Source organism: Lepisma saccharinum, chromosome 27 (genome assembly GCF_977018435.1).
Source record: "Lepisma saccharinum chromosome 27, izLepSacc3.1, whole genome shotgun sequence".
Classification (NCBI taxonomy): domain Eukaryota; kingdom Metazoa; phylum Arthropoda; class Insecta; order Zygentoma; family Lepismatidae; genus Lepisma; species Lepisma saccharinum.
The window spans coordinates 53,047,824-53,073,709 of NC_139255.1; the positions used below are offsets into that span (position 1 = coordinate 53,047,824).

The window sequence follows — 25,886 nt, forward strand, 5'->3', positions numbered from 1 at the left end:
CTTCATCCGAATCAAACGATGCACTTTGGTGTTTCTTTCACGACATACCAAAATGCACCCAATTGCATCAAATGTGAATCTGATTCTTTGAAGAAGCCATAAAACACACTTGAGTGCATCAATCGATGCATTCTGGTGCATCAATCCATATGATGCATTTAGTTCTTTGAATGTATACTTACTCATCGTCATCTTCGAGTTAGCCAAAAGTGGAAAAAAAGCGAGGTAAATTAAACAAAAGCAATCAAATTAAGAAACATTTTTGCGTGATCATTAATTTGTTCATTTGTTTATTCTCATTGTAACGATTAGCCTGAAGAGGAAGAAAGCGACGTAAAATGCAAATTGCATGCAATGTTCCCACAAAATACAGGGCTAGCATAAATGATTCATTCGTTTTGAAAAGGCTATATTTTCAAAAGTATTACACGTACACACATGAAAGATATATGAAAAGAACCACAAACTCACCAAGTTTGTATTGTGTATTCCAAGTGGCAGCACGAGATCATTATCTTGCCAAAGGTGAATGTTTTCTGTGTAGTGTCACAAACAAAGATGTATGGGCCGTTTTTCTTCGCTGAGCAAACTGCGACCGGTAAATGTTACCTGGATATGTTGCAGTTGTGGTTGTTCCCGCAACTCAGTGCTGACTTCATGGATTTTGTCTTCCAACAAGACGGGGCACCTCCTCATTGGAACATCCCAGTTCGTGACTACCTAAACGATGAACTTCCGCATCGCTGGATTGGGCGTATTTGTGAGGATGACCTAGCTTTGTTCCCCTGGCCTCCCAGATCTCCTGAATTAACGCCCTGCGACTTCTTCCTGTGGGGGTACGTTAAGGACCTTGTTTACGTACCCCCACTACCGCAATCCTTAGTCGAGCTCAAAGAACGAATCAGTGCTGCAGTGCAGAACATTGACAGGACTATGCTACAAAATGTATGGAATGAGCTCGAGTATCGTCTGGACGTGTGTCGTGTAACCAAAGGGGCACATATCGAACATTTGTAGAGGGTGTATAAACTTGGTGAGTTTGCGGTTCTTTTCATATATCTTTCATGTGTGTACGTGTAATACTTTTGAAAATATAGCCTTTTCAAAACGAATGAATCATTTATGCTAGCCCTGTATCTTCATACCGTTTATTTTTTATTGATTTTATCGGGAGGGTCCTGCAGTCCAGTCCGCCTTTGATTGCAAGAACAATTTATGAAGAAGTGAGAATTCAATCCAATTCATATATGGTCCGAGGTGCAAACGTAAAATCCTTGTACCTATTTTTTTTTATTTCCCCTTTTCTTGATTGTTCTCGAGCATGGTTTAATTGCTGCAGCATTTGCCAACAATATCTATAACGCTTACCTGATCTTGAACAAAATAGTGTGACTTCGCAAATTAATTTGTCATAATCATAAAAAAAATGAACTAAATCTTTAGCTTCAGTACCTATAAACGTGTATTTATTATCTCAGTAAAATCGAGCAATTTTGCTCTGCTTGGTGAAACAGAACATTTATACTGGGCATGCCTTTAAGTGCAAGTGTGTCTTGCTGCATTGTATTGCGATAGAAATCGCTCCTTAGAAACAGGTAGCCGTGGATTGCAAAAGCCCGTAATATTCAGGTTACCGCCATAAAAGTGATAATAATATACTCTGTGCGAAGCGTGGTCGAGCTGCGAGAGGACTTATCTGATTGGCTAGTGGAGTAACTGCGATTTTATCATGTTGTAAATTCTGCGACTTACACGCGCTGATTCTTCCTATTTTTTTCTTCCTCTGTTAAGCTGATCCTGTATTGTTCCCCCTAGGAGCATAAATACTCTCGAAAAATCTAATTTTGTATTTGCGAGGTGTTGTGTCCTCTCTCTGGTGTTTCAGGTGTGTGGAATATACGAGGTATTATCAAAAAGTTCCCGGAATTCACCCACAAGCTGTAACTCAATTAAAGTTTACTCGCCTTTGAATTTCTGTAGCTGCATGTACACTTTTGCTGCCATTGATAGAAGCACTACTGACACGCCTCCTTTTATTAAGTCTAGCAAACCATGCCGAGTCGCATGTCGGGATTAGGGAAGAGCCAAAATATCAGTCCTGGCCTCGTGAAGGAATTATTTTGTACAGAGCTCTACCACGCCATGGTTCGAATCCCGGCATGGGTGTTTTTCGTGAGTGGCCCTTCTTCAATTTAATCAAATCACCACCCGTGCTAATGATGCGTTTACCCAATGACAGATAAGCGACGCCATGTAAGAAAAATCATATCAAATCAAAACCAAAACATCTGCAAGTGCCAGATCTGGCGAGTGGGGCGGCTCTTTACTAATTGCCGGCCTCACTTCCACATGCCTCAGCAGAGATGGGCGATGATGTAACCAGTTACGGGGTGGCGTGTGATAAGGACGACGAACTCCCAGTCGTCGTTGCAGTAGGTTTCCTATGACCAGGTTACACTAGTCACTCGTAGCTCTTCTATTTCCTCACGATGGTGGCCACCACCGGTCCCAGGCCGAAATCTCAGGAGAGAAGTTGTTCGCTTCCCCCTGGAGACTCGAAGCTCGAGTCGAAAGCCTGATGCCTTAGACCTCACGATCACCGCCATAGCTATCCCAGGTGACCAACATTTTACCCTAATATCAGGCTTTCAGAAATCCGGATTCGTGCTTCCGGTATGGATAATATGAAATCCAGATGCCCGCCGGCCGTATACACAGTCCGTTCAGTAGCAAAGGTGACTAATTTTTTTGCCACGGAACCACCAGTGCCATCTATGGAGACGTATATGTACCACGTAGCGACACATTTCAACTTTCTTCCGGCAAATTTGCAAAGCACTAGCGTCGACTGTCGACGCATACGGATCTTGTGACTGACAGTACCTGTTGAACGTCCGTCGGAAACTGAGCAATGTGCCAACATCAAATTCTGTTTCACATTGGGTAAAAGTGCAACAGAGACGTTTCAAATGATTCAAACTGTTTACGGTATTGAGGCATTGAGCCGTAATAACGTGTTTAAGTGGTATGCAAGATTTCGTGATGGTCCAGGGTCCAGGCTCTCCAAAACCGAAGAAAGTGCGCATGCAGAAGAGCCGAATCAAAACCCTGCTCACGGTTTTCTTCGATTCCAAAGGCATCATCCACAAGGAATGCACTCCAGACGGTCGCACTGTGAACGCTGAGTATTACGTCGGTGTTTTGCATCGTCTATTGGCCAGGATTCGTAGAGTTCGGCCTGAATATCAGGAACAGGGCTCATGGTCTCTGTTGCACGACAATGCACCCGTGCACAAGAGCAGGTTGGTACGCCAGTTTTTGGCCAAAAAAGGGATAGTGGAGCTCAATCACCCCCCATATTCTCCAGATTTAGCTCCTTGCGACTTCTGGCTTTTCCAAAACTGAAATTGGCGTTGAAAGGAAAACGTTTCGACGCCATTCCAGACATCCAAAAGGCTTCGACCGCGATTTTGGAGGCAATTCCGAAACAGGAGTACCTGTTTGCTTCACAAAGTTCTACAACCGCTTCAGTGCATGTATTGACTCAAAAGGTGTCTACTTTGAATAAACGTTATTGTAAACTACCAATCCACAACGTCTTGTCTTTCATTTCTCATTAGTCACCTTTCCCACTGGACGGACTGTGTATGTTGTCGATTCCTATAGTATTGAACTTGTTAAGATGCCACTGGACCTTTAACGAAATACTGTTTTCTCATTTTGAAAAACTATTGTTAACATGCTCAACTCTGAAACGTTACATTTGTTTAGAACTAGAACCCTTAAACAAGGATATTCAAGTCAGTCTAATGTAGTTTAGTTTTTGTAAGCTTATTTTCCAACACTATGAAAGCAAACAACCCCTATGCTCTCCAGAACAGTGGTTCTCAAACGTTTTTCTCATTGTACCCTTTAGTCGTTAATTAAACATCTAATGTACCCCACCTTAGATTTTCTCCGAATAGTGGGTTGTGGGAATTTTTGAGGGGCTGCCTGATTGGTTGGGCGTTTCTGATATGTTGGAGGCGTGTACTGCAATAGATAAAATGGCATTCGGGCTGTGGATGATGTTAAACAAGTAAACATTAGAATCTATGTTTATTATTTTATTGAGTGTTCCTACTTTTACAGTCTTTATGCCGGCCCCAGTGGCGGAGTGGTTAGCACATCGCGCTAGGGGCCCCGGGTTCGAATCCTGGGCTGGGCATGGATGTTTGTGAATGTCCATTCATCATATCATATCACTCATCCCCATCTTCGCAAATTAGCCAAAAGTGGCACAAAAAAGCGAAGTAAAATAAAGGAAATCAATCATTTTACAATCTTTGATTAGTTACAAGAATAAAAAGTGTAACACATATATGCTAAGAAGTAGTATATAAAAACAATAATTTTCATATTTTTTTTTTCAGAGTTATTGAAGATAAGTTTGTAAGCAAACTGGCGAGCACAATTTTGGAGTTTTTATTGTCAATCCTCAGAGTTTGTAATGAGAAGGAAGTGCCTGCATAGCCTGACACAGTTTCTTGATGTCTGCTTCTGCACTTGAAACTTTCAAGCGGAGATTCGGCTACAAATTTAGTCTATTAATGATTTTGAACGTTTCTATTATTTCAAAAGATATGAAACAAAGATAAGTGTCAGTGACAAAATCAACCTTATTATCCTGTTGAGTGTTAAAGCTATGACGTCTGCTCTACATACCTGCAGCAAGAATGTTGTCGTGTGTGTATTCTTGACATTTCTCTGAACACGTACCCCTTTCATGTCGTTCATGTACCCCTGGGGGTACGCGTATCACAGTTTGAGAACCTCTGCTCTAGAAGAATTCTAAGAACATGGATTATGCAGAATTTGTATTAACACATCGGTTTTTGGAAAAGCTATGGTTTCTGAAATACTTTCATTATTACGTCGATGTGTTCTGAAACCTCTGCTATCCAGGCTGCCAATAGGACTTCAATTTTGTATGCAAAGTAGTTCCACCCTCCATATTGTTGAACGGCGTTTGACGTAATGGTTATAGTGCAGTAAGCAAACAATTGCACAACAATGAATTTAAGATTTGCCAGTGACGTAACATTTTGTACTACAGGCATATTGGGGTCGTTTGTTGTGAGGTTGTGTAATCTATTAGTGGCCAAGACAATAGTGTAGATTCCAGTTAGCGCAAATTGATATTGCATGCTGAGTTTCGGTAGGCGTTCGTGACAGTTTGTGGCTGGCGAGTGGGAAACGATGTTGCCAACCATCTCTTGAAGATGTTCTGGAATTGACAGTGTCTCCATTCACCAATTTTTTCCTTTGGTGTCGGCTGGAATTTTTGAAAAATTGTGGGAAATGCATTGCATCGACCATTATTTTCTTTGTTTGTGTTTGTGTGTGTGTGTGTGTGTGTGTGTGTGTGTGTGCGTGCGTGCGTGTGCGTGCTTCTTTCGTGGTTGCGGTTTGAATTTCCTTTGGATGCACTTGAAATATTTGGTCTGGCTTTATGCATCGTTTCAGCTGATGCATTTTCTAGGATCATAATTACTACTAGTGGATTAACTTTGCAATTACTACACCCAGAATATTTGACTTATCTATAAATAATCATTTAGATATCAGTATGGTATGTCTGAAGATTTCCCACAATAGAGTAAATTTGGTCTAGCAGGAAGAAATTGCTACTGGTGCACTGTTGGTCGGACCGGACGTGTGGTGTGACGTACACTCTTTACTGGGCTGGTGTTTTTATTATTGACTAGCAGATTACCCGGCGTTACCCGGGTATTCATTTATCCCAATCTTGTATTAGACAGGAAAATAATGAATTAACTAGAGTGTAAAATGTAACTAATTTTAAATGTGATCGTGAATGTCACCAATTAGCTTAGCGATTCCGACAACTATGGAATCGACACTAATCTAGGTCATTTGTGGCATTTTATTTTTCACCCCCTCTCACCCCCCCCCCATGCCGATAGGTGACGAACTTGGAGTTGAACCGCATTGGGAGTGTCACGAAAACTATGGATTCCATTCGCAACACAGCCTAAATGTTAGACAACCCGAGAAACACTATCGTTGTGCGGATTGCATAGAGTCACGGATGTATGTTTGTGTGGAATTTAATACCGGTGGTTCTCGATTATTTTTACATGTCACCCCTTCGCACCCCCACCCCTAGAGGTACCAGGGGAGTCTTACCCCCACAGTATTTCTTTCCAGCTTGCAAGTTATACGTGTATCAAGTTTGGTTGAAATCTTTCCAGGCGTTCGAGAGTTATTGCTGAACAAACAAATATACACACACACACATCCATCCATTTATATATAATCTTAATAGGGTGACAATTAAGCCATACAATATTTCACTTAGTACATTATTAATGCAAGCAATGGCTTGATACCCTTGATGTCATCCCCCCGGTAAGGGGCTACATTCCCATACGCTCCCAAATATCAATCTCACTTCCACGTAGTACACCCTGCAGACTAGCGAGTCTCTGGCGTCTTGACTCACAGCCAGTATCATTCTCTGTGCGGCTCGTGTTGTGTCCTGTCCACGTTTGTGTGTATGGTTGCCTTCGCGATTAGTCAAAAGTGACAGAAGAGCGAAGCAAATCAATCAATCAGTTTCCCCAACTCTTAAAACAGCACGGGAGCTGCATTTTTGGCTCAACAAACCGTCAAAAATGTAAATTGTGGGAGATCTTTATGCTTGGGGAAATGTTCGCAAGGCTGGCAACACTGAGCGAGGAGGAAACCTTTTATTGTCGGGTGCTGCGTGCAGGAATCAAACCCCACACCGCACGGCATGACTCCCACTAGTCACGCGAACCAAGCCTTCTATGTATATAATTAAGCTGATACCCAAACACCGTTGCGGGATGCTTGAGCGTGTGCTGATAATACAGCAGGCATTTTTGTTAGTTCCTTCTTTTTTGCCTGAACGGAATTGCGTGTTTTGACAATGTTGCCTTCGATTGCTGAGGTAACCTTTGCTTTTACGATCTGTGGTAATGGACTTCCGCTACACTGATATCACCGTCAGGGTCGCCGACTTACGACTTTTGCAAAGGCAAAGTGGTACTGACAAATTGTATTATATGTGTGTCATATACAGGGTGTTTCCGTGAAATTGAATCAAACTTGCAGGGATAATGAACACTGACCCAAGTAACACTATGAGATTAGGAACTCCAATCCGGAAATACGTAATTAAAACGTTATAAGTCGAAACTAGTATAAGACAACTGAAAGATGCGGCTTGTAGATTTAATACGGACGTATTTAGGGGAGTCCAGGGGGTCCGGACCCCCCCAGAGAGAATTACTAATTACACACTACATATCACAGTCGCCATTAGCCAAAAATAACAGAAAAGCGACAAAAAAACATTTTTTATACACAGGGTGACCCAAAAGTAGGTATACAGTACCAGTGACAATTAATGAACAATTTTTAGTCACGCAAGTGTTCGAAATGTCCTCCGTCAACATTCCTCAAACCTTCCCTGAAGGCTGCCATACACAGTACTGAAAAGGATAATGAACTTGCCAGGCCGACAGTGGTATATACTGTATAACTACTTTTGGACCACCCTGTATATGTTGCAAGAGTTTTTCTTGGGGCTGAGCCGAATTTCACTTTGAACGGATACTGATTCATAATTAAAAGTTTTTTTCACGTACTGACTAATAACATTAGTAAGTAAGTAGGCCTATTTATATCTGATGCACCATTTCACGTAGATTTTTGCTTTAAAATATTTGTGAATTCCATCAGAATATTAAATTGTATGTTTTCAAAAAAATAAGTTTTTTCACTCAAAGCGTTTGAAAAATAAAAAGAAACCTCGAATTTTGCACAACTAATAATTACAGCTTTTTTGCGGGATCCGTGAAATCGTAATTTTTCTCCAATTCGCTAAAAGCCGCCGTCATCCAGTTCATTTCTTCTTTTATTGCCGCTCCTGAAACAGCCTCCTCTTTATCCGGAAGTGGAAAACGCGCGAGTAGCAGGTTCGTTTCCCCTCTACGTCACGCCTCGCCTCTTGCAGATCTCCGGGCACTGATTTATTCATGGCGAAGCACCTGCCAAGTATGCGGACGCCCCGACGCGGCCTGAAATATGGAAGAAATCATGTTTTTATAAAAAAAAGACCCCTTTCAAACATTCACGCCGGTCTCTGCCCGCGAGGGTCCTGCATTATTGAGAGGGAACGTCGCTCCGGCCCTTTGCCTTCCCAGTTTGTGCCCTTATCTTCGGAGAGATATTGCGGATTTTATTTTTTTGGTGTTTTTCACTTCTCGGCGTGGAGTCTTGACGTGTTTACCTGGAGGGATCACCTTTGCTGTAGGTTTTGTTGGTGGTTTTTGCACTTCTTAGGTCTCGTCTCGTGCGTGAACGAGAAAACTGTTCTTGCTCCATCCGAACTCTGTGGAGAAATGGTTAGCACAGCTAGAGTTGACGAGCTGTATCTTTGCGGGTGGCCTTGGCTACTCCGCGCAGAGTGTGAGAGAGATACGTTTATGTAGTTGCTACGTACTCGGCCTTTGGGTGGTCGACAGCAAGGACAGAAAGCAAGGATAATGACGCGCAACCGGTAGCTCCTCCCCCTTGCTACTGCGCAGCCGGTAGCTCCTACCCCTTGCTACTGCGCAGCCGGTAGCTCCTACCCCTTGCTACTGCGCAGCCGGTAGCTCCTCCCCCTTGCTACTGCGCAGCCGGTAGCTCATACCCCTTGCTACTGCGCAGCCATGCTTGGGCAGGGTTCACCCGCAAAGATACAGCTCGTCAACTCTAGTCTTGCCCAATGTCTCGCCTCGAAAATACTCGCTTGTCTCTTCTTGAAAATGTTAGTTTCTCGTGTTTCGTCGGGAAATTCTCGTCTGCAACACCGCGCTGCGACGCCAGGGGTTCTGGGCATTCGTGTTCTTTGCGAGCGTCCTTGCATTAATTTTATCATATTTTCACTAGGGAGCGGGAGTTGATGACCTAAAAAATATAGGTATATGACCTACAGAATGTCCTAAAAAATGGGAAATAATGACGTAAAAATGCAAAAAATGACCATTAAATTTGTTAGTTTCGGGTTAAAAATTGAAATGAAAAGTAAATTAAACAATCCAGTCCCTCCTTATCTGATCTTAAATCTGAGTTTGCCTCAGACGGACACCTGTTAGTTTTCCCCGACACAACAAACAATGTCACCAGTTCAGTATTTCTTTTGCTCTTAAATTGCAATCCTGCGAGATATAGTATATAGGCCTATATTCACCTTGGTGAAAAGACTTAAGAATATTACCAAAATAAAAGAAGTGATAAAATATGATGAAACAATACACCGAATATTGCGAAAAATGACAGAAAAATGTCGAAAATCGGGGAAAATGACCTATACCTGAAAATTGGCAAAAAAGAAAAGAAAAAAATGCACTTTAAAATTACTTTTTTTGGGTTCTAGACGAAGTGTAATATTGTGTATATTTAAATGCATCGTGCCAGAGATGTCAGAAAAGAGATGACATTTCATCAACTTCAGCTCCCTACTTATCACTCTTCCTCACCTTCGCGAGTAGCAGAAAATCCACGAATCTAAAGAACAATAATCAACTGAAATTAAAATTACTCTCTCCCAAGTCTGATCTGAAGTTAGCCAATTGACAGCCCCTGTGGCGGACTGTTCAGTGTACCTTGCTTCTGAAGAGACCGCGGCCAGCTCGCCAACTAAAGTGGACAGTCATTTGTTTATTCCGCTCGCAGTCACCGTAGACAAAAATGTTCCTCCTGGCGTGGCCCCGTGTTGCTATATTTATAACTTCTTTCACTTGCTTCGTTGTCAAAATAATTATAATAATAATCAATGTTAAATAAAGCTGACAATGATGTGTTTAGGAATGCAGATAACTTTGCCCACGATTGCAACACACCTCAGTTCTCCATGTCGGTCGGACACACACTTCTCAAATTTACGCTGGCGCCCTCTGCAAGGAAAAGGTCGTGCGTCAGACAATAAAAGAAGGATGATGCCCGTACAACCACGACATATTAACGTATGTCAAGTGGAAATCGCCACATATTAATAAATTATGAAATTATATCTCGGACGTTTGCACATCGTTAGCACACGAAAGCACACTATTTAGTTTAATAAGCACACAAATATTAATCAAGATATTAATGAGTTTATTGTGGCGATTCTGGCTTGATATCAAGATAAAATCGCCACAAATCAAAAAAATATTTGTGAGCAACCAAATTGTACTATCTTTTAGGCATTCGTTAGCACACGAAAGCACACTATTTATTTGATTAAACACAGAAATATTAATCAAGATATTGATAAGTTTATTGTGGCGATTCTGGCTTGATATCAAGATAAAATCGCCACAAATCAAAACATTATTTTTGAGCAACCAAATTGTACTATCTTTTAGGCATTCGTTAGCACACGAAAGCACACTATTTATTTGAATAAACACAGAAATATTAATGAAGATATTGATGAGTTTATTGTGGCGATTCTGGCTTGATATCAAGATAAAATCGCCTCAAATCAAAAAATTATATTTGAGCAACCAAATTGTACTATCCTTTAGGCATTCGTTAGCACACGAAAGCACACTATTTATTATAAGCACACAAATATTAATCATGATATTAATGAGTTTATTGTGGCTTGATATCAAGATAAAATCGCCACAAATCAAAAAATTATTTTTGAGCAACCAAATTGTACTATCTTTTAGGCATTCGTTAGCACACGAAAGCACGCTATTTATTTTAATAAACACACAAATATTAATCAAGATATTAATGAGTTTATTGTGGCTTGATATCAAGATAAGATCGCCACAAATAAAAAAAAAAAAATTTGAGCAACCAAGTTGTACTATATTTTAGGCATTCGTTAGCACACTGTTTATTTTAATAAGTACACAAATATTACTCAAGATATTAGTGAGTTTATTGTGGCGATTCTGGCTTGATATCAAGATAAAATCACCACAGATCAGAATCGCCACAATAAACTCATTAATATCTTGATTAATATTTGTGTGCTTATTAAAATAAATAGTGTGCTTTCATGTGCTAACGATGTGCAAACGTCTGAGATATAATTTCATAATATATTAATATGTGGCGATTTCCACTTGACATACGTGACATATTAGCAACCCAAAATCTCCACGCTGTCTGGAAATACATACACATACAGGAAACTTTTTTCCCCTCACCGTCCCTCGTATTTTACTTGCTTTCTTAGGAATATATTGAATATATCATACTTCCGATGGCGCAGAAAAACACACGAATGGAAAGATGACAGGTTGAAGGCTTTGTCTTCGGAAGAGTCGAAAACTCCCATTTGATTAGCCATAAGGAATACGCCTGGTGCGAAATTGTCACTCTTCACCTTATGTTTGTCCGGAATCAGTCCACAGGTACACAATGGATCGAGTGATTCATGCAAGTCAGTTTTTCGCAAGCTCACCGGTGCGTGAGATGCTAGTAACGAAAGACAAGGCTTCCTCGGAGAGCGTGGTCGCCACATTAGGAGCGAGGTGCAAGTAGCAATGTGGGCCGTGTTAACAAGCTCGGAAGACAGTAATAAAAGTGGTTACGCTGTTTCCAGCAGACACGCCTCGAGTGTTTGCCACGGAGAGCTGTCAAGAAAGCCTTTTGAGCGGAGAGGAGCTCCGCGCGAGTGTGGTCTGGTTGTCGTCATGTGGCCGCCTGCTGATAATGGGGGTGCGGTGGACCGGGGGGAGGGAGGAAGGAGTCGAGTGCCTCCTCCCGTTACCATCGATTGCCCACGTCTCTTCTGCAGCCCCCAAGTGGGGAGGGGGAGAACCCGCTTTTCCGGTATTTCGATCGCCCCGGTTCTCCCTTTCCCCGTGCTTGGGCTGACTCGTCAGGGTTGCCAGCGGCCCGTTTGTTGTGCGATATTTCGAGTGTCGGGCTGATCCTCAGGGTAGCCAGTGTCTGTCCGTAAATGTTCGCAGCTGAAGAAGGGGAACTCTACCTCCTTGCTCAGTGCAATGAAGGTTTAGGGGGTATGGAGGTAGGGCTTCGCACATTCACGATTTCTGCCATTGTGGAAATGATGTTTTCAGTACGTGTACGTTGACATATTTTGGTAGAAGGAGTTCGCATTTAGAGGGATTGTAAGTGTAAATTTAGAGCAAAAATGACCATAAATTGGCCCTATGAAAAATTTAAGGGGAAATTTTGGGAGTATTGGTGTGTGTCAATAAATAAATCACTGTTCAGACCATTGATAAAACTTTTGTAGAGGTTATTACATAAAGTTATTATATCAAGTACATTATTCAACAACTAAAAACTAACAAAATAAACCCACTTTATTCATCTATTGTTAAGAAACTAACCTCCGTAATCAAACAGTCCTGTGAGAGCCAGGGCGTGCCAGTGGCTTTCCCACTGGGCGAGGATGGTTAGCTCATGAAGTCCCATCGCCGCTGTTTTCTGGCTTTCGAGATCGGAGCCCGCTACTACTTCTTTTCAAGTAGCTCCCCAGTTGTTCTCCCAATACTGGTTCAATACCAAAATTTTTGACCTATCGGGAATCGAATCCGGGACCATTCACACCAAGGGCGAGAGCGGTGACAACACGGCTACGTGGGAGCTCAAAATTTATTATTACTATATTATTGTAATAACTATTATCATGTTTATATCTTTTTGGGGAGACTTCTTCTACATTCCACCAAATGACTGAATATGAAGTACATTTTTTTTCATTATTTAGAGAAACTTTTCATGCAGTAAGTGTACTGAAATGTGCATATGTATAAAATATGTACACACATCATTCCTCTAGAAGGCAGGGTGAAATTTGAGTCATGAAGTTTACGTTTAGTTTGCTACCTCTCACGCAAGTCTCATTTTTGGAACACTGAAAACTATGGAAACATTATTATTTGGTTTAAATTTGTAGAATATGAGAACAATTTACGCAGTGTTTTCGATCTACCGCATTTGTTTAATCTGGTTATAGCAAGCGTTCTGCTTTTCCTTTTAGCTTGAAATTGAACTGTGCCAATTTTCAGACTGGTAGAGTTCCCCCCCCTCCCCCCCATGCGCGTAACGCATGGACTTCTAATAGTGTTGTGAGTCATTGATGAACGTTCGCGCCGTGTGGAAATTGTTGCCTGTAGTGATAGGCAACCAACATTACCTTGGAGTATATTGGCTTGCGGACAAGCAGAACGATTTGTCTAAGAAAGCCAAAGCTAATGTATGACGCCTGTGTATCAGGCAACCGGTCGCACTGAAAAGTACAGAGGGTTGCGAGCGAGCTAAGGATAAACGGTTATTTAGCAGTTTTTAAGCTTGAAGAGGATTTATCAGAGGTAAGCGTACGTCCTATGAGGTCAGTAGGCTGTCTGCCTACCCTACCGTGTATGTTTACAAACAGATTTTATTGATTTTAATTTGTATTAAATGGTTTTTCGAAGGCAGAATAGAAAAGTTTTTCAACCCATAAAAATATCGTCCTGCATTATTTGCTAACTAACTGTTACATTTGCAAATCATAATCATTATTTTTGGGGGGGAAGCCTCCTACCTCCTCTTACCACTCGCACTTGCCATGGCGTCTAATATACATTCCAGAGAGTAATGTTCTGCTGATGTTCCTTTTTTTTCGATAATTACTTCGTTGTTTATGTAGACTGTTTCTTAAATATCTCTTGCTTCTTAGATTATAGCTTGGCTGTGGTTATGTCCCTATGTTTTATTCTTCTGCCCTTATTGAGAGTTTGTGCCTTAGGGCGAGGGTGCGCAACCCCCCCCCCTCCCCGACAATCTCTCTTTCTTTCTTTATCTTTCTCTCCCTCCTTCCGTAGAGAGAGCTCTCCACCAACCCCCTTCCTCTTCTCTCTCTTTCTCCCCCCTCTCTCTCTCCATTGTGTGTGTGTGTGTGTGTGAGAGAGAGAGAGAGATATAGAGAAAGAGGGGAGGAAAATATCTATCCATTCTCTCTCTCTCTCTCTCTCTCTCTCTCTCTCTCTCTCTCTCACTCTCTCTCTCTTTCTCTCTCTCTCGAGGAAGAGAGAGAAAACAGAGAGAGAGAGAGAGAGAGAGAGAGAGAGAGATGGAAAAAGGAAAAGGGCGATTGTTTTTTTTCTCTCTCTCTCTCCCCCAAGCTTCTCTTCTTTTCCTTCTTCTTTCCTTAGAGAGAGAGAGAATGGATAGATATATTTTCCTCCCCTCTTTCTCTCCCTCTCTTCCCCATCAAAAATCTCCTCTCTCTCTCTCTCTCTCTCTCTCTCTCTCGGGAAGGAGGAAAAGAGGAGAAGCTTGGAGAGAGATAGAGACAACCGCCCATTTCTTTTTTTCATCTCTCCCTCTTCCTCAAGAGAGAGAGAGAAAGTGGATAGATATTTTCCTCCCCTCTTTCTCTCTCTCGCCCATCAAATTATCTTCTCTCTCTCTCTTTCTATCTATCATTTCAGTTTCTATTATTACTTTGTTCTTCAGGTCCATGAAGTCAGCAAAAGTAGCCTTGTAATTTTTTATGATCCAGAAAATTTGGCCCCCTTGTCCCCGCCAAGTTTGCACCTGGGGGTGACGCAAGGTAAACTGAATACAAACACACTTCGGTGCCATTTTTAGCGTAGGTTTTTGAGGTGGGATCGTCGCTGTGTGTGTGTCAAGCACAGGAGAAAATGCGTGATATGTAAAATGGCAACACTGTCGGCTGCAAGTCTTAAGATTTTTCCCCCCTCCGAAAAAGAGCTTTAGGGGGAGACGGGGAGAGGAAGCAAAAAAAGCAAAGGGAAGAAGACCTGACATTTTACCCCGCAGCTTCGACAATTCCCAACACACCTCGATGTGATGGTCGATGATGTGGAAACTAGAGAGCGCTCTTTGGAGGAGGGATCGGCAGGAAGTTTCTCAGCGCAGGGGAGAGTGGTTTTGTTAAAAAATCCCCATCCCTCCAAAATCTCCCCCCGTTGATGTTAGGGCTCGTGCTCGAGCTAGAGAGGGGGTGAAGTTGACTTTCCTTTGTTTTCTCGGTCACAAGTTGTGGATCAATTCTTATCGAGAGGAGTGTTCGTACTTTGGATTATGACGTCACTCCGTTGTTTCTGTATCGTCTAGACCGCTGGAACTTCATGCTTGGAGGCTAACCACCTGGATCCACAGTCAGTACAATTTCCTGTGGTGGTGTCATTGTTTCTTGTTCATCTGTGTGGTGTGAGATTTTGGTTTCGAAGCTAATCCCAGTCCGCATCGTAACGCCACTTCAAAGTTCCGAAAGGGCGTCCCCGATGGCACAGTGGTTGCGGAGTCACCTTGTAATCCAGGGGTCCCGTGTTCGATACCCGGTGGAGGCACATAGTGTTTCGGATCCCACTTTTAACTGTAGCTCCAGTCCCGATTAGCCTTACAGTGCATGAAGTGGACTTAAAGCACCAAATCAATCAAAGTTCCGAAGGATAAGTTTCCCCTGTGACAACTATTATGTCAAGGATGTCTATCAGTCAAGAAATTATGCTTTTGGTCTGGAATTCTTACAGCTTTTTACAGTATAGTGAACTTACATTGTTATATACCTGTACTGGGATTTGATAAAATTGAATATTGGGAAATCTAAAATTTATATTGAATTGTGGTTAAGATTTGTTCACTTCGTTTCTTAAGAATTGCATTCTTGTACGCCCGCGTGAAGTTTTGTAAAAATATTAAATAATGTAGCCATTCCCCATCCAGGATGAAGTCTGAAGCATTAATTTTTACGTGCATTAATAATTATTAAATTAATTAAAGCAAGTCTAAATCTCTTGTTATACTACCTTCAGTTTTAATACCTTATTGAGGTAGAACATTGAATAAATATCTATAGTTTTGCAACTGAACCTAAGTAGGGGGCGATTGAATATATGTTATGAAGAAGGAAAGAAAGGTCAAGATAAAGTCACGAATTTTGGATTTGTCATTTTGGTAGACACCCTGGAAATCCTCCCCTCACACCGTCCAAGCTTTGTCAAGCCCACGTGGAGTAAATGAGATGTTGCCAAATCAGTTTCTTTAAAGATTTCTGAACGTGGTGTAGCGTTATCTTTGTTGTTGTTTTGTGCTATTTTTTTTTTAATTCATACGATATGGACACCTTGGGATTACAACGTCGCACTGAATGAATAGATGTCTAAACATTGCAGGTGCACTTGTTCTGGACTAGCTGTTTGTTTCCTAAGAACCTTCGTTATTGATTGGCTTTTGCTTCGGTTTTCTGCCCTCTTTGTCTAATCGCAAAGATGAGGACGGGTGATAGAAACTGATGAAGGGACATTTACTAAGAACACCATTCCCGGGCTGGTGACCTCTAGCGTCATAGCGCCCTTCGCCACGGAGACGGAAGCAAATTTCCGCAGAACTAATGCACCCATTGTAATATTTGATGATGAAGAAACAGAACATTTTCTATGCTTTTGGGGGCCTCCCCGATGGCGCAGTGGTAGCGTCGTCGCCTTGTAATCAAGGGGTTACGGGTTCGATGCCCGGTGGTGGCACAAGTGGTAGGTCCAGTCCCGATTAGCCTTACATAAAGTCGACTTAAAACAACAAATCAATCAATCTATTCTTTTGGATTAAAATGATCATTCATATATGTGGCGTCACGGTTTTTTATATCTTTTCTTTTTTTTCATTTCAGGTGAGTTTGCTGATTGAGTACCATACGTTGAGTGGTGAGTAGGTCTTTGTTTTTGTAATGTATTTGTGTTGATCAGTCATCTGAGGTTGGAGTTCAATTGTGTGGAAATGTAATAGTGTGTGATTTCATAGGGTTTTGAAGAATTGTTTTTGGTTTTATCTACTGATCGTATTTGGTGCTGCAGTCAAAGTGCAATTCGAAAGATTTTCGCTTTTACTCCATGCTGCAAGACTGCGTCAAAGTTCGAGTACTGATGCGAACGCCACTTCAAAGAAAATTCCAAAAGATCAGTTTTGCTTTGACAACCATATGTCTTAAGTCCACGTCGAGCCCAACAAATCCTCCCCTCAAAACTTTCCACCAATAGCACCCGTTTTAGGAACTGACAGCTCCTGTCAAGTTCACGTGGAGTAAAGTCTGGATCACGCGGAACTGGATTTCCAGTAGGCATGCCCTAGTTGGCGCTGGACTGGCTACCAATTTGCTAGTTTTCGCCTCACACGATACTTATCAGCGTACTTGTCGATAGACTTTTGTTCCCATACGAGGGAAGTTGTAATGGCGGCCGAGTGAGATGTAAACAATGTATCACTTCACATTTATAAAAGCCGATAACTATTCAACCGAGAGGAATAACGTTTCGTATAAGACGGTATTAGGTACAAAACAATGGCGCTGCTTAAATACATACTTTACAACGTTTACTGTACACGTATGGAAGAGTATTTTAGTTTCAAATGTATGCACCGTGCACTCAGCATAGATGGTGTAACTCAACGCGCCTTTCATGCTGTAAACGTTATACATTGCTGGAGTAACACTCGGAAACCAGACAAAAACGCTCCTTTGCACACTCGCACATTATCTTCACATGGCGAAACTTTGCTCTGATTGGCTGTTCCACAGAATCCAGTCGAGGAAAGCAAGTAGCAATTAGAACATGCCCTATTCCTCCAAACCAGTCAAGCAGTCAGCTATGATTGCTACCTAGAAAGTTAGTTCAGCGCCAACTAGGGCATTCCTACTAGATATCCAGTTTCGTGTGATAGGGGCTTAAATGAGACGTTGCCAACTCAGTTTCTTTAGAGATTTCATAACGTGAGGTTGCCGTTACACTGCAGGCAAAAGTGACAACCGCGCTTCTCAGAAAAACATGCGCTGGTTCGAAACCAGATTCGCGTACGGTCGGCTTCCTCTCGAGCTGTGTCAAAGATACCGAACTGGCGTTCGAATCAGGACTTGATCCAATGTTCGCTTCATGCACGGTCTTGCACCTTTCGGACACGTCCTGCGATTCTTCCTGCCATATCGCGCGTGGAATAGCTATTTCTGAGAGTGGATGCTTTTGCTGGAATTCCGAACCCTGTGCCGAGGTCGGTCTCCAAGCCGAAGCGACAGCCCGTGATGGACGCGGCGGCGGGGCTGGGGGTCGTCACGAACGCGACCCCGGGTCGTGCGTCCTCTCTGGCCTACTCCATTCGAGGTCAAGGCCGGAGAGTGGGAGCGGGTGTTCCCGACGACAGGATCCTTGCCCGAGGAGGGAGCGATGCAAGTTTACCGAGGCGAGTCCGAATGACGATCTGTGGGGTCGAGGATTCAGTCCCCTTTCACTTTCCGTCGTTCTCCTGAGCAACAGCAAGCAAATGCTGAGATGATATCTTTAAAGGAGAAGAACAGTCTTTGTCTTGGGATCCCAGACTGAACCGAGTTTGCTGGGAGGAGCTGTGAAACCGCTGGAATCTCCTCTCCCTTGCGACTGTGGGGAATTTTGGATATAGTTTTTACGAAACTTACAACTCCATAGTCTGCCCTCAAAATTGCTCTTCAGTGCGAATTACTCGACTCTTATTACTTAGATAGATTATGTAGTGCTTAATGTGCAGAAACACAGATTATGTAATGTTTGTTGTACAGAAGCGCGGCTAGCTTACTGATAAATGGACCTAGGTTCGATCTCTGGTAGAGGCACATTGCACTGTTGTTCAGATACCACTCTAAACTGAAATGACAGTCTCGATAAGTTTGTTGCCTAGCAAGGGGTCCCGGGTTCGATATCTGTTGGAGGCACATAGTGGTTCGGATCCCACTTTAAACTGTAGATCCAGTCCCGATTAGCCTTACTGTGCATGAAGTGGACTTAAAACACCAAATCAATCAATCAATAAATCGATGGCCTAGTGGTAACAGCTTCGTCATGCAATCCAAGGGTCCCGAGTTCGATACAAGCTGACGGTGTAGTGATGCGAAACCCACTTGAAACTGTAGATACATTCCTTATCAGTAGGGAGCGGAAGTTGATGAACTAAAAAATATAAAAAATATAGGTATATGACCTAAAAAATGGGGAAAAAATGACGTAAAATGCAAAAAAAATGACCATTAAATTTGTTAGTTTCAGGTTAAAAATTGAAATGAAAAGGAAATTAAACAAAATTCAATCTTGCTTTTAAAAAAAGGCACCAAATGATAGATACCACATGCACATTCAATCAAAATATGCAACGAGGATTTCCAATGGAAACAACAGAATAATTTTTAAACAATTTAATGAAAAAGTCGTATACACGGAATGAATTGGTGTAAAAGGCATTACTTTCCCGCATCTGTGCTTGTAAATTGCAATCCTGCGAGATATATGTATGTTCACCTTGGTGCAAAGACTCAAGAATGTTACCAAAATGAAAGAAGTGACAAAATATGACGAAACAATACACCGAATATTGCGAAAAATGACTGTAAAATGCAAAAAATCGGGAAAGACGGGACAGGCTTTTAAAAATTCGAGACGAGACGAGATTGACCATGTGTCATAAGACAAACGAATATTTTCGAGACGAGACAGCATTTCCACGAGATTCCACGAGACGAGACAAGCCAAAGTCTCGTCTCGTGGGCAACACTAATTCGAACCAACCACCTCGGTGACGATGTCTCCACCGAATCCTTTCATAAATTTTCGGTAGTCTCTATCGTCGGGATTAACCAGAAGGGGTATAAAATGGTTACTAAGTAAGAAAATTCAGATGAGCCCGCTTCTGCAGGGGTGACCGTGAGTAGATTATAGAGTGCAGCACTGGCGTGTTTTCAGGAGTGTTTTTTTCACACGAATGTTGGCAATTGTGTGATAATGTTCCGAGGTAAATCCGTACACGTTTGGAAAGTGATTGAACACTTCTTGGTGAATCGTTCTGTTCGTGTTCCTTCACGGCGAAGAGAATTCTTTTTGACGTGAGTGTCTGCTGCAAATATACACATCCAGTTGTGTCGTTGATTGTTCTCTTTTCACATGATGTAGCTCTGAAACCTAGTGCTGCTAATTAATGATCCTGTTGAACACCATGAGAAACTGAAGACACGAATCAACATTAGCTGCAAAGACAATCAGGCCAATGAAACTCCCACGTTAACACGGCAGCAGGCTTTTTTTAAACAAAGAACGCACCAATGGTGTCATAGCTGGTTTACCAGTGGCGTATACTGAGAGTCCAAGGCCTGGGCTGTCTCACTACGTCACATGGTCCTAGGCTATGAATACAAATAACTTTACCAACTCATAAGAAATCAGGTTGCCAACTTATAGGAAATCAGGTTGCCAACTTATAGGAAATCAGGTTGCCAACTCATAAGAAATCAGGTTGCCAACTCATAAGAAATCAGGTTGCCAACTCATAGGAAATCAGGTTGCCAACTCATAGGGAATCAGGTTGCCAACTTATAGGGAATCAGGTTGCCAACTCATAGGGAATCAGGTTGCCAACTCATAGGGAATAAGGTTGCCAACTCCTAAGAAATCAGGTTGCCAACTCGTAGGAAATCAGGTTTCCAACTCCAGAATCACCATCTATCTCACTGATATATATAATTTCATTTACAATTTCTGATCAATTTTTCTCCAGTATTTTATTCTCTAAGACTCCAGGCTTTGCAGATAGCCCAGCTAACCTAGAATAAGCTCCTGCTGGTTACCATACTTAACGTCATTATTTAGGGACCGTTTCGTTTATGATTATTTCTCTCTTGCGTAGCCTGGAGCCGCGGTGGGCCAGTTTGTAGGAGTGACTCTGGGGATCATTCAGCCTCTAAAGAATCGATACCTGGAGGTAAAGGAGGTATGAGCGTGGTGCTGATCACATCACCTCAACAAATGTCGAGATTGCGAATATGTGTGTCCCTAGCTCCATATCCTCCAATGTGCCTTCACGTTACTGCATGCTATAATGAGCAAGGGGTATCTTTACGTATTTTACTTGTTCTACTACCTCCCCTCCTCTCTTTCTCCCTGATATCGGCAATATATCGTCCACGTGGAGACGATATATATCGCCGAAATATTGTGACAATATATCGCCGACACGATATTTATTGCTAAAATATCGTGACGATATATCGCCAACAAGATATATCGCTAAAATATCGTGACGATAATGTAGCCAAAATATCGTGACGATATATCGCAGACACAATATATATCGTCAAAATATCGTGACGATATATAGCGGACACGATATATATCGCCAAAATTTCGTGAGGATATATATCGTCACGATGATACGGGATGGTCTATATTTTTTTCAATATCGCTATATATCTTGACGATATATGCCCAACACTACTCACCACCCCTTCCCCCTCCACTCCTGTGGTTGCCCAATAGCTTGAGTTACCCCTTGACAATTGTATAGGAGCGCTCCAATTAAAGTTATGCAGTCGGGAGCAATGCGACCACGCGAGGTGCATTGCGTCACAGCCGAGATTGCAGGCGATCCTGGTTGCGTATTCGTTAGCATCGTTCTTTGTCAGACTATAAAAGACCACATTAGAGCGCCGTCCCTCTCCCCCCTTCCCCCCATGCAGACTGGTTCGTGACGCATGTGCTTGCTACCGACACCCGAGGTTCGGCGATAGCAGTTGTTCGACATGCGATTGCTTTCATGGGATTTGCGTTGAGAGGAACCCGTGTGAGGTGCACGATTGCCGTGTTCACCCAGTGAAACAAGGAGACTCGTGGCAGTGTTGCCATCTCTCCATTAGGAAAAATCCCGAGCGTGTCAAAAATTATTCCCCATTCTGTAAAGCTCCCACCGATCTGAAAATCGTAGGAAATAAGAAAGTTAGGGGTTTTTGAAAATACGTAAGTAAATGTTGAAATTGAATTTGCTGTTATTTTTTTTGTTTATGCCGTGGTGGAATGGATAGCTACGACGCCAGGGTTCCCGTGTTCGAATCCCGGTCCGGGCATGGGCGCTCTTTTTGAGCGTCCCTTCATTAATTTCATCATATCATCACTCCTCATCGTCGCGATTATTTAAAAATGGCAGAAGAGACACTAAATAACAAAAATAAAATCATTTTTTTAAAAAAGATTACCGTCGTCAACAGAGATAAACGTTCAATTACAGAAGGCAGATAAGCACATATAAATTGGTTTATACACAGATAGAACCAATACAATTAGGATACGTTGACCGGTAATACAAGTAACCAATTAAATTAAATAATCATTGTCGTCCCCTTGTAATCAAGGACCCCCGTGGGTTCGATATCCGGTGAACGCACATAGTGGTTCGGATCCCACCTTAAACTGTAGGTCCAGTCACCATTAGTCGGTTCATAAAGTGGACATTGAACTTCAAAACTTCTACGTAATAGATTGTATTCTAATATTCAGGATATTTTCGCTTTTTGAGCTGTAAATAACCTCCTTTATACGTTTAGCTACTGTATTTCCAAAGTGGATTATATTTGGTCCTTTTCTGTCAGTCGAACCAGACTCACTCTCGGCCAACAATAGGCTTTCATTTACATGAGAAAATTTGCGCAAATTAGTCTTTGTGCATTGCAACTCGCCCCCGTGACATGCCCAGGATTTTCGAAATGAGGGGTTACAAATACCAGGTGGTTATAATTAAAGTGACGGTGTTCAGAGTGGTACAGCACGGGCTGTAATGAGAGTAGCAGTCTGAAACTTCGTAGATATGCTAATGAAGCAATGCGCTCGCGAATTATGAAAAAAAAAAGTTCCAATTCTCGCCACCAGGGTAAAAATGGCGCTGTAAGCAGTCAAAACTTGGTATAGTTACAGGAAAAACACTATAAATCGCAGAAAACAATACTCTTTGTAATAAAATATCGCTACAATTTCACTATTCGAATTACATGAACATTACTAACGGAAAAAGCAACAAGCGTCACCAACAACAACCAGGGAGCTCACACAATGGTTAGGCAATTTCACCGACTTTGACGTCAGAGTTACGGAAAATTCCACGTTTTGACTGCTTACAGCGCCATTTTTTACCCTGGTGGCGAGAATTGGAACTTTTTTTTGCATAATTCGCGAGCGCATTGCTTCATTAGCATATCTACGAAGTTTCAGACTGCTACTCTCATTACAGCCCGTGCTGTACCACTCTGAACACGGTCACTTTAATTATAACCACCTGATACATTTACTTTATTTAGTATTCAGTCTTAATTTTGCCGTATTTTCCTGCCTTTCGCCTTCTTCTTTGTAAGAATATTGGTCCAAAGAAAGCGGTATACCCCCCCCCCACCAACCTCGCCCTCTTGGGCACTCTACTGGACTCGGGGCTCAGGAAGTAATAGCTATCCCAACAGATGGTGCTGATGTTTGGAATAAAATAGTCTCCTACGTGCTATTAAATTTCTTACTGTTTACTTGTTTTCCTTCTGTTCATGATTCTTACATACATAGTTCTCTCACGAAGTAAATTACATACGTACCTACTTTATGAATTTCCAAACTATATTGTTAGGGCATATTTATGCGAACATGAGATCAGAAATGCATTTTTCTTATTTTGATGATTTTTAGGTAAAACATGTCATAGCCTCCTGGTAAGAGATTTTCAACAGATTCGAAGTTGTGTGGTTAATAGACAAGAATGCCTCCATCAACAGCTGGTTCCTTAAAACTGGGGAGAAAATTGTGCAAATTGCAACATTGGCGCTGTTTCCCATGCAGGCAGAGGCACAGGTTCGGTTCCTGAGCAATTTATGGAATTGTCATTGTCTTCTCTTTGATCCGAACGTCGCGATTAACGCAAAAGAATGCCTAGAATAACAAAAATGCGAATAAAACATTCGCAACATTGTCTCATGTTTAATGAGCATTGCTCAGAATGTTTCGTTCAGTGAAATAAAGGAGCAAATTTTCCACTGAGGTTAGGGAAATTTAGCTGAACGTGGCAACACTGACCCAGAGCCCACTCCCACGACCTTCCCCTACCTTTCCTTGCGCACGCACCTAGCCATCTGTTCAGTTACGGCTGACCCCGGTTGACCTGTATATGCGGGGAGCTGCTGCGTTGCCATGTTGGAAATGAACTTGGCCAGGCGGGATGGGACGGTTCAGTTCCCCTACCCCCCTCCGTTTGGAGTTTCCGCCGGGCCGCTTCGGTGTAGATTGAAAGTGAAATCCGCTAACGGTGTCTGGTCGTTCGCATGGAACGATGGGAAAAATTAACAGTGACGTATTGGTGCGTAATTAAATCTCAGCCGGTAGCGTTGCTTTTTAACTTTTTGCGTACTTTTTATTGTTAATTTGCTGTTGCTAAGGGAGCACACAACGTGGAGTTGGAACTTTGGTTCGTTAGGAGCGGGGCGTATGAGTAGAGACCAGGAGCGTATATTCTAAGCTAGGTAGGCTATCTGCGAAGTCTAGAGAATAAAATACAGGAGAAAAATCGATCAGAAATTGTAAATATTATTAATCATATCAGTGAGATGATGATGGTGATTCTGGAGTTGGCAACCTGATTTCCTATGAGTTGGCAACCTGATTTCCTATGAGTTGGCAACCTGATTTCCTATGAGTTGGCAACCTGATTTCCTATGAGTTGGCAACCTGATTTCCTATGAGTTGGCAACCTGATTTCTTAGGAGTTGGCAACCTGGACTCAGTATACGCCACTGGTAGAGACCGAATTTTGTTCTAAATGCCTCGAACACATTCGTAGTCAGTACAATAAAGTTTTCAAGGCTCAGCCAGTTTACATTCTGTTGTGCCTATTATACCGATAAAGTGCCATTTTGACACAAATTTGCCGTGACCCCGCAGTAGCCGAAGATTCCAGGTTCGAGTCTTGTTCTGACATGGACATTACATTCCGAGCATCCCTTCATCCATTTCATCGTCGCGTCGCTGTTATTTTATCGAAAACTGGAAAAAGACCGATTCGTTTCTGCGTACTTTCGGTGCCACATTTTTCGTTTTCAAGAGCAGTGAGCTACATTCAGCATATAAATAAATACGAATGTGTATGTGTTGTACCACACAGTAAAGTCCTTCTGAGGGACTTAATTCTAAAAATAATCCATATTCTAGGTATACAACCGTTAATCTGTCTCTAGTTTTAATGAAAAATTGTTAGAAAATAACTAACTAACTCTCTAGCCTTCTTAAACCCGAAGGTTCATGGCTGCAGCAACACAGGCCTTCCATCTTTCCCTATCTTGAGCAAGTTGTATATACTCTTTTCCATCCCTACCGATTTCCCTTAGGTCCATCTCAACGTTGTCCCTCCATCTTCGTCTTGGCCTTCCTACTGGTCTCTTACCATCAGGTTTCCCAACAAGAATCCTGTAAACTCCTCTTTCCTTTCCCATTTGTGCCACACGGCCTGCCCCATACAGGTCTGCTTGATTTAATTATTCTAATAATATCTGGACATGAATACAAATTATGTAGTTCTAAATTATATAATCTTCTCCACTCACCTGTCTCCTCATCCCTTTTAGGTCCAAAGATTTTCCTAAGGATCTTATTTTCAAATACTCTCAACTTATGTTCCTCTTTCAATGTTAGAAGTAGCACATATCTATGCAATTTGCCTTCAGCATAGATGTCCCTTGCATGGACTATTAAAGTTTTAAGTGCAGTCGTTTCCAAAATATTACTTTTTATTTATGAAGTAGGTATGGTAATTTATAACACTATGAAGCACAATACAATATAGTAGAAATGTTAAGAAACTTTGTCCATGTATGTCGTCATCAACATGGCCAAATTTTATTTTGACTTTTGGAATGCAGAGATATTATTTTTCTCAGTAAAGTGACCATGTGCTTTGGAGCTTTGTGCTTTCACTTACTGTATCTTCTGAAACAAAGGTCAATAAATTAATTTATCATCAACATGGACTAAGTATAATTCACCAGACCAGTAATGGAATCAGAAGCCCAAAACTGGGGA

General features: G+C 41.9%; 1 protein-coding gene across 1 annotated transcript in view; it reads left to right on the forward strand.

The window, feature by feature from the left end:
- Nucleotides 1-11,773, forward strand: part of Gas8 (Growth arrest specific protein 8) — a 335,305-nt gene extending 323,532 nt beyond the window's left edge. The window contains exon 11 of the mRNA XM_083113030.1: nt 11,764-11,773. The gene's annotated coding sequence lies outside the window, so the exon portion shown is untranslated. The remainder of the gene's footprint in view (nt 1-11,763) is intronic.
- The last annotated feature ends 14,113 nt before the right edge of the window (nt 11,774-25,886 follow it).